General features: G+C 35.2%; 1 protein-coding gene and 1 long non-coding RNA gene across 3 annotated transcripts in view; one reads left to right on the forward strand and one right to left on the reverse strand.

The window, feature by feature from the left end:
* The window catches only part of LOC112643996 (uncharacterized), a 73,077-nt gene extending 71,947 nt beyond the window's left edge, over window positions 1–1,130 (forward strand). Inside the window, exon 4 of the long non-coding RNA XR_003126042.3 lies at window positions 595–1,130. This is a non-coding gene — a long non-coding RNA (uncharacterized LOC112643996). The remainder of the gene's footprint in view (window positions 1–594) is intronic.
* Window positions 1–14,068, reverse strand: part of DOK6 (docking protein 6) — a 369,596-nt gene that overhangs the window by 276,780 nt on the left and 78,748 nt on the right. The gene's annotated exons all lie outside the window — the stretch shown is intronic.

Below are 14,068 nucleotides of genomic sequence, written 5' to 3' on the forward strand. Positions count from 1 at the left end.
GCACAATACTAAACTGTGGCTATAGTTTGCTAAATTGGCTTCCTACCTCTGCTGTTGCCCTAAACTACTGTGTACACTGCCATCAAAATAATCATACTAACAATTTCATGACACATTTGATGGATTCTGTTTGCATACAGGTAAATTCTAACTGCATCAGGCTAGCATACAAAGCCTTCCACACAGTCCCTACCCAGCTTCTCCACCTCTCCCCACTTCCTTATATTCAAACCAAACCCTCTAGGGACTCACAACGACTTGCCAACATTCTTTTTTTTATTATTATTATTAAAAAAACAGCTTCATTAAGGAGGCACGAACAAAAATTGTGCATGTTGATGGTGTACAACTTGATGTTTTGATATAGATGTGTAAATTGTGAAATGATCACTGTAATCCAGATAATGAATCTATCCATCACCTCAGAGTGTTCATTTTCCTCTTCTATTTTGTGGTGGTTGTTGTGGAAACACCTAAGATCTACTGTATTAGCAAATTTCAAGTATACAATACAGTATCCTTAACTATAGTCACTATTCTGTACATTCAAAATTTTTCTTTGAAAAAAAATTTTTTTTTCTTTGTTCTTTCCAGATGTCCTGGCATCTGAACAACGTGATAACTTTCTCCTGTCAACGGCATACTTAGTTTTCAAGGAAAGAAATTTTGGGTAGATCAAGCTTATCTGCTCAGCATAAAGCCTTGGCTTCTAATTATACATATATGATCCATCATTCCCTCATTCCCACATTCTAAAATTTGCACCATAGGTATATCTGCATTCATACTAATGTTATGTACAAGTATTATATATTGCAGAATCGTGCTACTAGCAAAATATTGGAAGTAATACCAATACCTGTTGATGAGGAAACTGTTAAACTATGACACAACTACACAATGGAATAAGAAAGTTTTCTAGGTACTGATATGAAAATATGTGTAGGTATACAGTCTGTGTGAGAAGAAAAAATAAAAAATATATAGTCATATTTCTTGGATCTCTGTAAGAAATACTAGAACTAAAAGGAAGGACTTTAAAAATTGGCTTCTGATACAGGATTGAGGATTAGGGTCTATCAAGATGAGGGGAGAAGACAAGCTTCTCGATTTATAAATTGTGTGCCAGTAATACTCCTTCCTTTTCTGGCAAGGAATATTAAAATGTGACCAACATGTGGTTTATATTTCACAGAGATATTTTTGCTTTTAGAGAAAATTTAGGGCAGCCCGGGTGGCTCGGCAGTGTAGCGCCGCCTTCAGCCCAGGGCATGATCGTGGAGACCCTGGATCGAGACCCAAGTCAGGCTCCCTACATGGAGCTTGCTTCTCCCTCTGCCTGTGTCTTTGCCTCTCTCTCTCTCTCTCTCTCTGTCTCTCATGAATAAATAAATAGAATCCTTAAAAAAGAAAGAAAGAAAAGAAAATTTAGGGGCACCTGGGTGATTCAGTTGGTTAAGGTCTGCTTCGGGTTCACTGCTCAGCAAGGAGTCTTCTCTGTCTCCCTTTTCCTCTCCCTCTCCCTTTCCCTGCGCCCCCCCCATCTCAAATAAATAAATAAAATCCTTTTTTTAAAATAAAGAAAATTTATATGGACAGCAGTTAAAGATTCATGGTCACATCTGTTTAGAATGGTTAACTCTGGCAGTGGAGTGTAGAGTAATCTGATGAGGAAAAGACTGAGGCAGGGTGATCCCTTAGCTGTCTTCCCTCTAATTAACAGTTGATACACATTAAACAACTTTGAATGACAAGCACTCTCTCACTTAATCCTCGCATCAACACCGTGTGGTGGCTCTTCTTATTATTTCCATTTTACAGATGATGGAACTGAGGCTCAGGGAAACTGTCTACTAGCCTAGCAGAACCATGGACAGCATCTGCATGAGGAAGGGGCAGGTGTGGGAGCAGGAGGAAGGAGGGGGAAGGGTTGACACTTAAAAGAAATGGAGAGACTGGATTCTGAAGAAGACAATCAGAAAGGGAATGAGGTAGAGACTGAAGCATCCCAGTGACTAAGAGTATTGGAATGGCCTAGAAAGGGACAAACAAATCGTGTAGGATTTAGATTTTAACTATTCCTGAGGGAAAAAATTAAAGACAATGTGTAGCAGGCTGAATTAAAATATCCCTAAAAATGAGACACCAGGTCCTTGGTGGTCTCTGTTGCAATCTAGATGCCATAGGATTTGCTATAAGGCTTCTGTTTCTCCTCACTCTTTCCATATTTATCTGTCACGTAGGTTCTCATATATCAAAATAACATTTCTATTCTGGAAATACATTTTTTCTGACTAAGAAGATACATGGGAAAAGAGACGACTCACCTAGTATTTCAATGAAATAATGATAGCCTTGTAACTTTACAGTATTTTTCATATGTCACAATCATAAACCATCAAATTGAACATGACAGTTTTATTTTAAAATCTCTGCTTAGATACAAGTCCTTCTTTAAAATCCTTCAACATGCCTTCGGAAAAAAATAATAATATAGAAAGCTTTCTAAGGAGCTTATTTTTACTAGAAGCCATATCTCTGATTCATCTTGGACACATTGGACTATAGTGTCAATACACTTTTAAGACATACTGCTGTAAAAATCATATAAAAGGGGATAGAATCCTCCCTGCAAAAGAGATTTTTATCGGCATCTCAGCCAGGTAATATTGATGATATCTTTGAAATGTATTTACCAGATAGAGGTCACAAATTATTCCTTGTTCAAAAACATAAAACCAGAGCTTTCCATAGTTGTGTACAATTCACACTCTTTTGGACATGAAGGAATAATCCAGTTCTTCTCAATATGTGTTACGATAGCAAGTGCTCAATAATTAGTTGACTGCATAGAGTCCTAACTGCAGTTCCATCAGCAGAGCACTTAATAGGTGCTAGACACTGGAAAGTACAACGATGAGTAAATCCTGACTTAAAGGAACTTGCAGCCTAGTGGGGCAGACCAGCACGCAAAAAAATAGATTTCTCAGTGGAAAGCACTATGATGTTGATATTCTCAGGGAGGTCTGTGACAAAGAGGGACATCTGACATAGCCTGGGGAGGAAAGGCTGAACACAGGAAGAGAGATGGAGTCAACAAGGCAATATCAGAGTCAAAAAAGCAGAGCAATGTCCAATATTCCTCAGCATTCCATACACTCAAAGTGCAATACTCCTTATCAGTCATGTTATCTGTCACTACTGGAATAGGATTTAAATGCTTCATTCTTGTATGTTAAGTGTGTATATTCTTTTGTCTGCATCGTATTTTTGATGGATTGAGGACCTGTGAAATTAATCCCTTGTTTATTCAATCACTAACCAGCTGAGTGATACTGGACAGCTTTCTGAGCCACTCGGGCTTTCTTATACTCTCCTGTAAAATATAAATGGAATTTAACTAAATCGCTATTAAGAGTCCTTTTTAAATTTTTTTAATACATCCTTTTAAGACAAAAAAACATTGTGATGTATTGTGGATACATCTGAAATCACAGGCCGCATTTCTACCTTTTATTGTTCAAATTTAAGAATAAGTAAGAAAAATGATATAATAATTTTTATAAGAATTTTTCCTATATTTTTCCTATAATCTATTTTAACTATAAAAACTTAAAATGCTGTAAACGTGCAAAGAAGAAAGTCTTCCACCAACTGGAAATAACTATAATTATTAAAATAACCAACATTCTATATAGATTATTTCTTCAGGTACATGGATAGAAGGATAGGTAGTCAGAGTTAATTTTATAAAAATGAGACATATTCAGTGAATCTATGTTTAATAAGCACAAAATATTCATTTCACTCTTCCATTTTAACAATATAGAAATAGCAGTTTGTACCAGATTAGTCATATTTGAACATATCAACTGCTATGGCATATAATTTGCATTCTGCTCCTAACTGACTAAATTATCTAAAGATCAATGGATTTGGGCAGCCCAGGTGGCTCAGCGGTTTTAGCGCCGCCTTCAGCCCAGGGCCTGATCCTGGAGACCTTGGATCGGGCTCTCTGCATGGAGCCTGCTTCTCCCTCTGCCTGTGTCTCTGTCTCTGTCTGTCTGTCTCTCTCTCTGTGTCTCTCATAAATAAATAAATAAATAAATAAATAAATAAATAAATAAATAAATAAAATCTTTAAAAGAAAAAGATCAAAAGATTCAATATTTACTTACCAAGTCCTTTTAGCATAGATTCTCTATTCCTGAGGTTATAAGACCCTCCACATGTTTCAGTGGACCAGATTTTATTGCCAAGTTACTTAAGAAGCATTTGCAATGTATTCCTTGAGTTCTTACATCCTTGGATACAGCCACATGTCTTTATATTCATTGACTATTTGGCTGAAATAAATTTCTTGGTAAATGCTTGATTCTGTGAGACCTTCTGGACACTGTGCTAATTATGCAGATATTGAGTCTGGCACTGATCCTTTCCCTGTCATCTCCATTTATTTTTTGGCAGGATTTTGTATTTCATTATTATTTTTCAAGAATTCTTTCTAGGTGTTACAATTCCTAAGATCCTTCATGTTTCAGAAGGTGTGTCTGTTGCCCTGACAGTTGGATAATGATTTGGTCAAGCATGGTATTTTTGGGGTAGCATTTCCTATCACTCAGAACTCTGTAGGTATCAATAAATATTTTTCTGGGGCCCAAAGTTTTATTAAAATATTTGAGACTCATCTGAATGATCACATTCTAAATAATTTTCTTTTCTGTTTGGAAATCTGAAGCATAATAACTGAACATAGAAGTAATATTCTTAAAATCAGGAACATGATGAGTTTATTATATATGTAATATATATATATATGTACATATACATAAAATTCCTAGCAAGTTCGTTAATCGAGAAGAAAAGAAAGACCAAATAAGGGTTTGAAAGATGTAACAAAAATCAAAACTGCCATTATTTATGGAAATTTAATTACCTATATTTAAAAAGCCAAATGAATCATAGCAAATTATTATAATATAGAGATTTCAGCAGGTCACCCAACCATAAAATGAATACATGGCAATCAACTGCTTTCCAATTCACCAGCAACAAGATGGAGAAAATGTGAGAGTAAAATATATGTTTTATAGTAGCACTGAAAATATAAAACCAGAATAAATCTAAGAAAAGAAATTAAGACTATTAAGACTATTATGGAGAAAATATCTAGCTTTTGGAAAGACACTGAAGTCCTAAGGAAATGAGATATATGAGCAATATAATGATTCACATTGATTCACCTCACACTAATCTATAAATGTAATTTCAACCTAACCACGAGATATTTTGTGCAACTCTGCTATTCTAAAATTGTCGCAGATGCTAAAGAAGAACAAGGTAAAGGGGTTTTTCCCTTTCTGATATGAAGACTTGTAATAATTAGGACTGGTATTGGTGCAGTAATAAGCAAAGGGACAAGTAGAAATTATTATGAGCTCATAAACTGGAACACACACATGTGGAATACTGATATATGACCGATCTGGATTTCAGAACAAAGGAATAATAGCTACTCATAAATGGTATTGGGAAAATTGGTTATTCATATGGAAAAAAAAAAAAAAAACAAAGAACAAGTTTTATTCCAAAACTCCCCAGGGTCCCCTCATCTTCTGGTCTCCAAGCATCTGCTGGTAATCAAACTTTCCCATCAAAGCATAAAAATAATTGATTTAGGAATTATAAAAGGAAGATAATTTCCTTGACTTTCAAACTGAGGAAAAAATAAAGAATGGAAATAAAGCAGTTTATTTCATAAGAATCTAAGCTATAAGTTTAGAAGGTTAGAAGGAGGTTAGAATTCACTATGACTTAAATTTAAGTACTTGTCCAATGGATACTAAAAACAAAATAGTTATCTTGTCCATATGCAACGTATTCTAATATGGACTTCTCATATTCATCATTTAAATAAAACAATTACTGAAGTTTTTTCCCTGTGGTTATCAGGTTAATGATGATATTTGCATGAAATGAACCTATTCCATTTTTATTCTTTTGTATAAAAGTGACATAATATTTAGTAACTTAGTTTTATTCAATTTGACCAAAGAGAAAAATCCATATTAGCCATGCCTTACTCTGTATGTAGAAGAAAGGATAAGCCACAAATTAAGATGAAGGAAAATTGTCAGAACACCTTTTGAGTTAATACTGAAACTATGTTAGTAATGAAGAATATCATAAATAAATTCATTTAAATATAGGTATTTGAAAATTTACAATAAATCTGAAACACCCTCCTCATAATGTAGAGGAATGTTTTGTTTCAGTAATTGCTTATTTTTCTCTGGAGGAGGATAAATTTGAGTTAATATAACTAAACATATGATATCTCTCTCTTTTTATTTTTAAAGAACAGACTTTTGCTGTTATTTTTCCTAATTTCCTTCAGTGTCACAAATGTCACCTTTCAAAATAACTGTTCATTTGATCTCCAAAGAACATTAAAATTGATGGTTTCTCATAAAGCTGTTTGCTGAGCTTGGTGGGGAAAATTTTTATTTTTACTTTTTGAAAAAATGCTCTTTTTTGGTTAACAGATATCATAGAATGCAGAATAATGAAAGTATTGCTATGTAGACTGAAATGATATTAAGTACTCTGCCAATACGTCTTGATAAATGCTCTTCTTCCACCATAGCATTGACTGTAAAACTGGAAGAAAGGCTGACATACAAAAGTGTGTTCTCAAGTATTAACAAATTTTAATAAAAATCTAGGAGATGTACGTTTAAAAGAAACATCTAAATGTGTTCAACATAATGACAAACAAAAAAAGAAAAAAAAAACAAAAAAAAAAACATAATGACAGCATTTGATTGAGAATGAAAATACTATGATATGAGCAAAGAAGAGAGGGGAAAAAATACAGATGGGTGGTAAATTACCCCCTGATAAATCCAGGGGTTTAAATTGTGAAATAGTGGAGAGATCCCATGAGAACAAAAGGAATGAGAATAACATTGGGAAAAGAGGGGCAGATGGAGAACCAAAATGATCTGAATGTGCTGGATGTCATGAGGTCTATTTGCTATTGAAAGCATATGTAATACGAGAAGCAAAATATGGACTGAGACACATGCTGAACTCATTATCTTGATGAGAAATTAGCTCCTCTTCTACCAACGAGAGAAGTGACTAGCATAAGCAGAGGCAAAATTAAGTTCTATAATACTCTCCATTTCTATTTTATTATACGCCAAAACTCTGAATTGGAAATGACTGCATGATTAATCTCAAACCATCTAAGATAAGTTTCCATGTAATTTCTATTGACTAAATGTACTTGGTAGATGACACTGCAGTTTAACCTATTTAAGTCTGGGACAAATAGTATGGCCTAAATAAAAACCACAAAGAAAATTAACAAATTGCTGGGGCATCTGGGTGGCACAGTCGGTTAAGCATCCGAATCTTGGATGGTCTGGTCATGATCTCCTGGTTGTGGGGTCAAGCCCCACACTGGGCTCCATGCTCAGTGTGGAGTCTACTTGAAATCCTCTCTCCTTTGCCCTCTTCCCCTCCAGCTTGTGTTCTATCTCTGAAATAAATACATTTTGGAAAAAATTAACAAATTTTCATGTGTTTATATCTCAAACAAAAAAAAAAAAACTTTGTTTCTTTACCAAATTATCATAACAAAAGTATTGAGTTTATTAGTGGCAAACTAAGAAACTAAATTTGGCAAACATTTCAATGGTCTCAGCTTAAATTAATATTAAACTATAAAATCAGTAGGTTACTCCATTTGTTGAAGCATGTGTTTCAACAAGTCCTCCAGCTGATTCTGAATCAGATGGAATGCACTGGTTTAAGGAAGTGTTTTAGACTTGGGTTGACTTCTAGCCAATATGGCCTTAACATTCCCCTCTGCTTGACTAAACATCACCCAGTTTTCTGACTATAGGCCCCTGATCTCCTCTTTCTTAGAGTATTTGCTTTAGAAAACTTTCAGTTGCACTTTCTCTCTCAATCTCTTTGAATTGTAGATCTCCTCCCAGCCTCTTGAGAGTGGAATTCCTCAACCAGGAATCTTTTCTCAAGGATGTGGGAGCCATCCATTTGAAACATGATCTTTAAGAAAGGTAGGGTCCCTATCGCCAATCTCCATGGGAGGATAGGGGTGGAACTCCATAAGCACTAATTAGCAAACACAGGTCTAATCACACTGACCAATGGTCTGCCTCTCTAACACCCTGAGTGTTTTTTTTTCCTAGCCCAGTGCTTAAAAATCCTTCCATTTCTGTACCAGAGGAGAGTGCAATCTCTTTCCCCTATTGCAATAATCTCTTTCTTTGCTGTTTAACTCTATCCAGTGCAATTTTTCTTCAATGCTTTTCATCCTTCCCGGTTCTCCAATCCTTGGTGACTCACTTAGAGCAGCATCTGCTGCCCAGGTTATTCTGCTGACAACCATACTTGACCTGTTCAAAGCCTAAGCACAGCCTCAGATTCACATAGATTCAGATGTCACTGGGGCATGTAGTACTACTCAAAACAAAGCCTACTGGTCCCACAAAATGTTATTCCTGCTAAAGTAGAGCTAGTGCCTGCCCAACTCTTGCAACAGAAAAAATAGCTCCTCAATCACAGGAAAACATACCACAATACTTAGAAGCAGAGTGCTTTGGAATCAGAGATCAGAACTCTGCTGTTTATTCATGGGGTGATCTTGTTCAGCTTACCACACGGTTTGTGCATCAATTTAGTGTTCTGTGAAGTGGTAATCATATTAATAACAACAATCAAAATGTTGAGTGCCTTTTATATGGTCACATGCATAACCTTATATTATCCCAAAATAACATTATGAGGCACCATAATATTTCTAATTTGATAAATGAGTAATGGTTAACAGAGTTACCCAAAGGTACTCAGCCAGAAAATACCAGAGACAAAACACAGACTTAAGCCTCCCCAGTTACAAATCTGATATACTGAAGCTGCAAAAATAATTTTTAAAAATGAGATAATAGAACTGAAATGTCTAGCATATTTGTTACTATACAAAATTTTAGAGAATTATGATATGTAAAACATAGGAGTACCAAAACTAAATAGTACTGAAGTTTAAGAATAAGAGCTTTGGTTTGGATTGTCACTGAAGATTCCACAGGATAGAGAAACATTAAGACTAAACCTGAAAGGGTGGATATGTTGGACTTAATAAACTAAATAGGAAAAGAGGTCTCTCCTGCTTAGTAAGAATAACTTGAGTAAAGATTTAATGGAAGAAAATATAAGGGACAATTGGGGCAGGGAAGGTACTCACTATGTCACGGAGCATTCATCAGGATCCCTTGCAATTACTGCTTTATGTAGCAGGAGCTAAGACTCAGCAAATACTTGCTCTCCTTTCCAAGTCGATGTCAAATGCCTTAAACTAAGGTCAGTTGCATAAATAAATGAAGATTGCAGAGGCTACAGAGAGGGAACTTCCTCTGGAGGACATAGTTTGGAGTTCATTGAGACATGAAAACCAAGGCCTGAGATGAAGGTATAAAATAGTGCTGACTATGGGAATTGACGAGAAGTAGCCAGACCCCCAAAATTACAAAGCAATGAAAACAATCAATACTTATTTGGATAGAGGAGTGAAGGAGAAAGAAACCAACGAGGAATTCCAATCATTAAATAAAGGCTAGCATGGGATTTTTGGGGCTTTCAATAATGCCTGGTGTGTTACTACGATTCAGTATAGGCAAACAGTACTCTAATTGACTATATAGTTTTCTTTCATTGCAGATGGCAAGCAGAGTGTGCACACTGTGCACACACACACACACACACAAAGAAAAGAAGAGAGACAAATAGGATCTGACTACGAAAGAGTCAAAACCACAGAAATGCAGGTGATTCCTGTCAGGTGATCGACACAGCTCTTGATCCCTTTATGCTACTGGATTCATACTATTCTGCTGTTTGGACCTATAAGGGCAATGAAAATTCACTTCTGTCTTCTCCTTTCCTGGAAAGAGGTGATAGCGAATAGCATAATGCAGGCACTGCCAGTTGCTTTAAAGTGATGCTATTTTAATAACTTCCAACAAAGAGCTATGTTGAGTAATGTTACATATGTCATGGTTGTGCAGAAGATTAATTAAATGAAAACCCAGGTAGAGCTACGGCATGAATGATGGGCACTTAGATTACAGAGATTCAGTTTTGTCACACTTTACATTTAAATGGAAATTGAAACAAATAAATGCTGGCAAGGAGAACTATTTAGAGTTCCTTAGCATTGCAAACACAGGCAAGATTAGAACTTTCCTTAGGAGAAGTATTGTTACCAACAGTGAGAGTCAGACTGTCCTCCAGAGAATCTTCTGAACAAATGCCAAACGCAGAAATCAAAATTCTCCTTGCACTAATTCACCTTGGTTCAGAAGTCTAAGATGTTATCTAAACCTACTGGGGAGTTAAGTGCCTGTTTACTTCAAAGTTATTTCCTCCTTATATTAATACTTAATATCTTAGGAAATTTTGAATTCTGAAAAGAGTATGTTGAGAGAATATTAATGTTTATAATAATTGTATCTGAGAGAATCTGGAAGAATGGTAAAAAGAATACCTTTCCTAGACTAGTCTGAATGCTAGTCTGTGATAGTAATAGTTTCATTTATGTATCTCAGTTTATGCATTTATAAGATGAAGCACTTCTCCTGAAGGGACTTTTATGATTATCCTTATAACCAAGTATAAAGTTCACTAATGATGATTGTTATTTAGGGATATAAAATAAAATCACTAGTTTTGATGAATATGAAGTCAAATCAACAAAAGCTCAGCATTTGCCTTTTTACTTTTTTATTATTTTTCAAAAGGTTTTATTTATTTATTTATTTATTTATTTATTTATTTATTTATTTATTTAAGAGAGAGGGAGAGAGAGAGAGCATGAGTGGGGTAAGGAGCAGGGGGGAGAAGGGGGAATCCCTGCTGAGTAAGAAGCCCAATTTAGGGTTTGATCCCAGGATTCTGGGATCATGTATGACCTGAGCTGAAAGCAGACGGTTAACCAACTAAGCCACCCAGGTGACCCAGCATTTGCCTTTTTAAAGTAGACCCATTTTTTATACAAACAGTAGCCAAATGACTTTCAGTCAAAAGTGTATCTATCCAAGATGCAATTTGGATTATGACTAAGTAATGTAACTGTATGACAAATGCATGAAACAACCTCTCTGAAATGGGTAAGGGAACAGGTGTTGAATTAAGTAACTCTGGAAATGAGTGGAGAGTGTAAAACTAACAACAAAAATAACTATGCGTATTTCCCATAAGAGCACAGGTTAATTCTGAAACCACTCTACATGGATACTGGAAACAAACAATGAAATAATAGACGGTGGATGGCAGGAGCCAGGTTTTTAATTATCATAGGAGAAGGTTACAGATATGCAAAGATAGGAGGCTAAATACCCATGTCATGATGGATGATATATGGAGATATCGGTAGGAACTCAATTTTAGCTCAAGACAGATATAAATAGTTACATATAGAAATATTTATAGATAGGCATATATATGTGGGTTAGTATACATATCTATATATCCTTGCTCTGTTAGCAATTTATTATACACATTCTTCTCAATCGCACATAAGACATTCCCAGGACAGACCATATACAGACTCATAAAATAAACCATCATAAGTTTAAAAGAACTAAAATCATACAAAGTATGTTCTAAGACTACAGTAGAATGAAATAAGAAATCACTACCAAAAGATATCTGGCAGATTTTTATATGACTCAGCAATTCCACTCTTAAGGATGTACCCAAGAAAAATCAAAACATATATCCACACAAAAACTTGTACATGGATGTTGATAGTGGCATTACTTATAGTTGCCAAAAACATGGAACAATCCAAATGCCCATAATCTGATGAATGGATAATTAAAATGTGGGATACCCATAAATGGAGTATCATTTGGCAACACAGAGGAATGGGATACAGACACATGCTACAGGATTGATGAACCTTGGAAACACTATTGTAAGTGAAGGACAAGATCACATGAAAGGAGAATGTTTAAGAAAACTTTCTGTTAAGGGGTCATGACAACTTCAATAGTTGGAAAGTATGGTTTATTCCATTTTTTTTTGGTTATGTTTAGTTTGTTTAATCTCACAGAATTTTCAAGTTCTTAATTTTCAATAATTAATTTATTCCATCACTTCAGTTCTTATGCAGACTTGTCCAATTTGATCAAAATATAACAAAGTCACAAAACGAGTATGTTTCTGAAACACAAAGCATCTCCTACATCCCAGAACACACAAGTCACTCTGAAGGCACACAGGCATGGATAAAATTTGTTGTAATAGGACTAGGCTTCTGCTCTTATACATTTGTAGGTATCAGCTCTTCACTATCCCAATTGCTGAAAAACCGAGATGGATGTTGGGAAAACACTGGGGATAGTAAGCATAAGCAGTGGGAATAACATGAGATCAATTTTCCTGTCAATATTTTGCTTTTAGGTCATGTTCATTTAATGCAGCTTGCAGATTATGTTTGTATGTTTCTTATAGGTCAGATGACTATAACCAATACTGCAAGAAAAAGAGATTTTATGGAGTTATCAACAGCACAAATGTTATTGGTGCTGACAAAGCAATATTTTCTTGGCTCAGTTACAAAAACACATAAATGAAACAAATAAAACCAAAGAGATGGGGGAAAACAACTTTATGTAGAGAAAAAAAAATGTTTTTCTTTGGTGGCAGATCAATATCTATAGTGTGTGAAAAAACCAGTAAAGTAAAAATATTTTTAGCCATCAAATAAAGCATTTGTTTTGAAATCAAAATAGAAAGGTTTGGATAAACCCAATAGATCATTTCTATGACATGTATTATCACACTACACCATTTTTTTTTAATTTTTATTTATTTATGATAGTCACAGAGAGAGAGAGAGAGAGAGGCAGAGACATAGGCAGAGGGAGAAGCAGGCTCCATGCACCGGGAGCCTGACGTGGGATTTGATCCTGGGTCTCCAGGATCACGCCCTGGGCCAAAGCAGGCGCCAAACCTCTGCGCCACCCAGGGATCCCCACTGCGCCACCCAGGGATCCCTACACCATTTTTAAAGAGTTTAAATTTAGAATTATTTCTTCAGATGATAAGGCAATACATGACTCAAATGAGGTCTATGTTTTGCTGATTGTTTTGTTTTCTAAAAAATAACTGAGAACCACTCACGGAACATAAACATTAAAATATATCAATATAAAATTTTCAATCAAATATTTCAATTATTGTGACTTTATCTAATTTCTTATCCATATTTCATAAAATAATCCTTTTAGATCAAGATGCTGCCTCTCTCCCTACTGCTTCCATTGTTTACTCTGTGTCATCTGTGGAAGATGCAGAACTTTATTGAACAAATACTCAGGATTTTATTTGTACCTGTTTATATACCACTAATTTTTTAAGTGATACAGTTATGTGTTTATATTTCTATTTTATTCTTAGACCAAGTCTTTTTTTAAAGATTTTATTTATTTATTTATTTATTTATTTATTCATTCATGAATGACAGAGATAATGAGAGAGGGAGAGAGGAAGAAGCAGGCTCCCTATGAGGAGCCTGACACGGAACTCAATTCCAGGACCCAGGGATCACAACCTGAGCCAAAGGCAGATGCTCAGGCACACAGGTGCCTCAAACAGGTCTTATTTTAAATTCAGAAAAGGTAACTTCTTTATCCCCTGCATGTTGTACGATGCCCAGGATATAAAAACTTTCTCCAGTGAAGTGCACTTTGTAAAATATTATGGACACACCAAATTGTAGAAGACATAGCCCCTGCTCTCACTACATTTCCAAATTCCCTGTGTACGTCTCTAGAATAGAAATTTAAATCATTTTAAGAACTACAAAACTACAGAAAAGTAAGACTTGATCAGTATTTTCTAAATAAATAAACCAAAACAGTATGCTAAAGTGAGTATTGGTAAAAATTAATCAGTGGACTAAAGAGTTTATAAATGCAGGTTCTGTGTGCAAACTTTATAATTTGTATTAGTATGCTTGAAGACCCTGAGA

The sequence above is a fragment of the Canis lupus genome, chromosome 1 (genome assembly GCF_003254725.2).
Source record: "Canis lupus dingo isolate Sandy chromosome 1, ASM325472v2, whole genome shotgun sequence".
Lineage (NCBI taxonomy): Eukaryota > Metazoa > Chordata > Mammalia > Carnivora > Canidae > Canis > Canis lupus.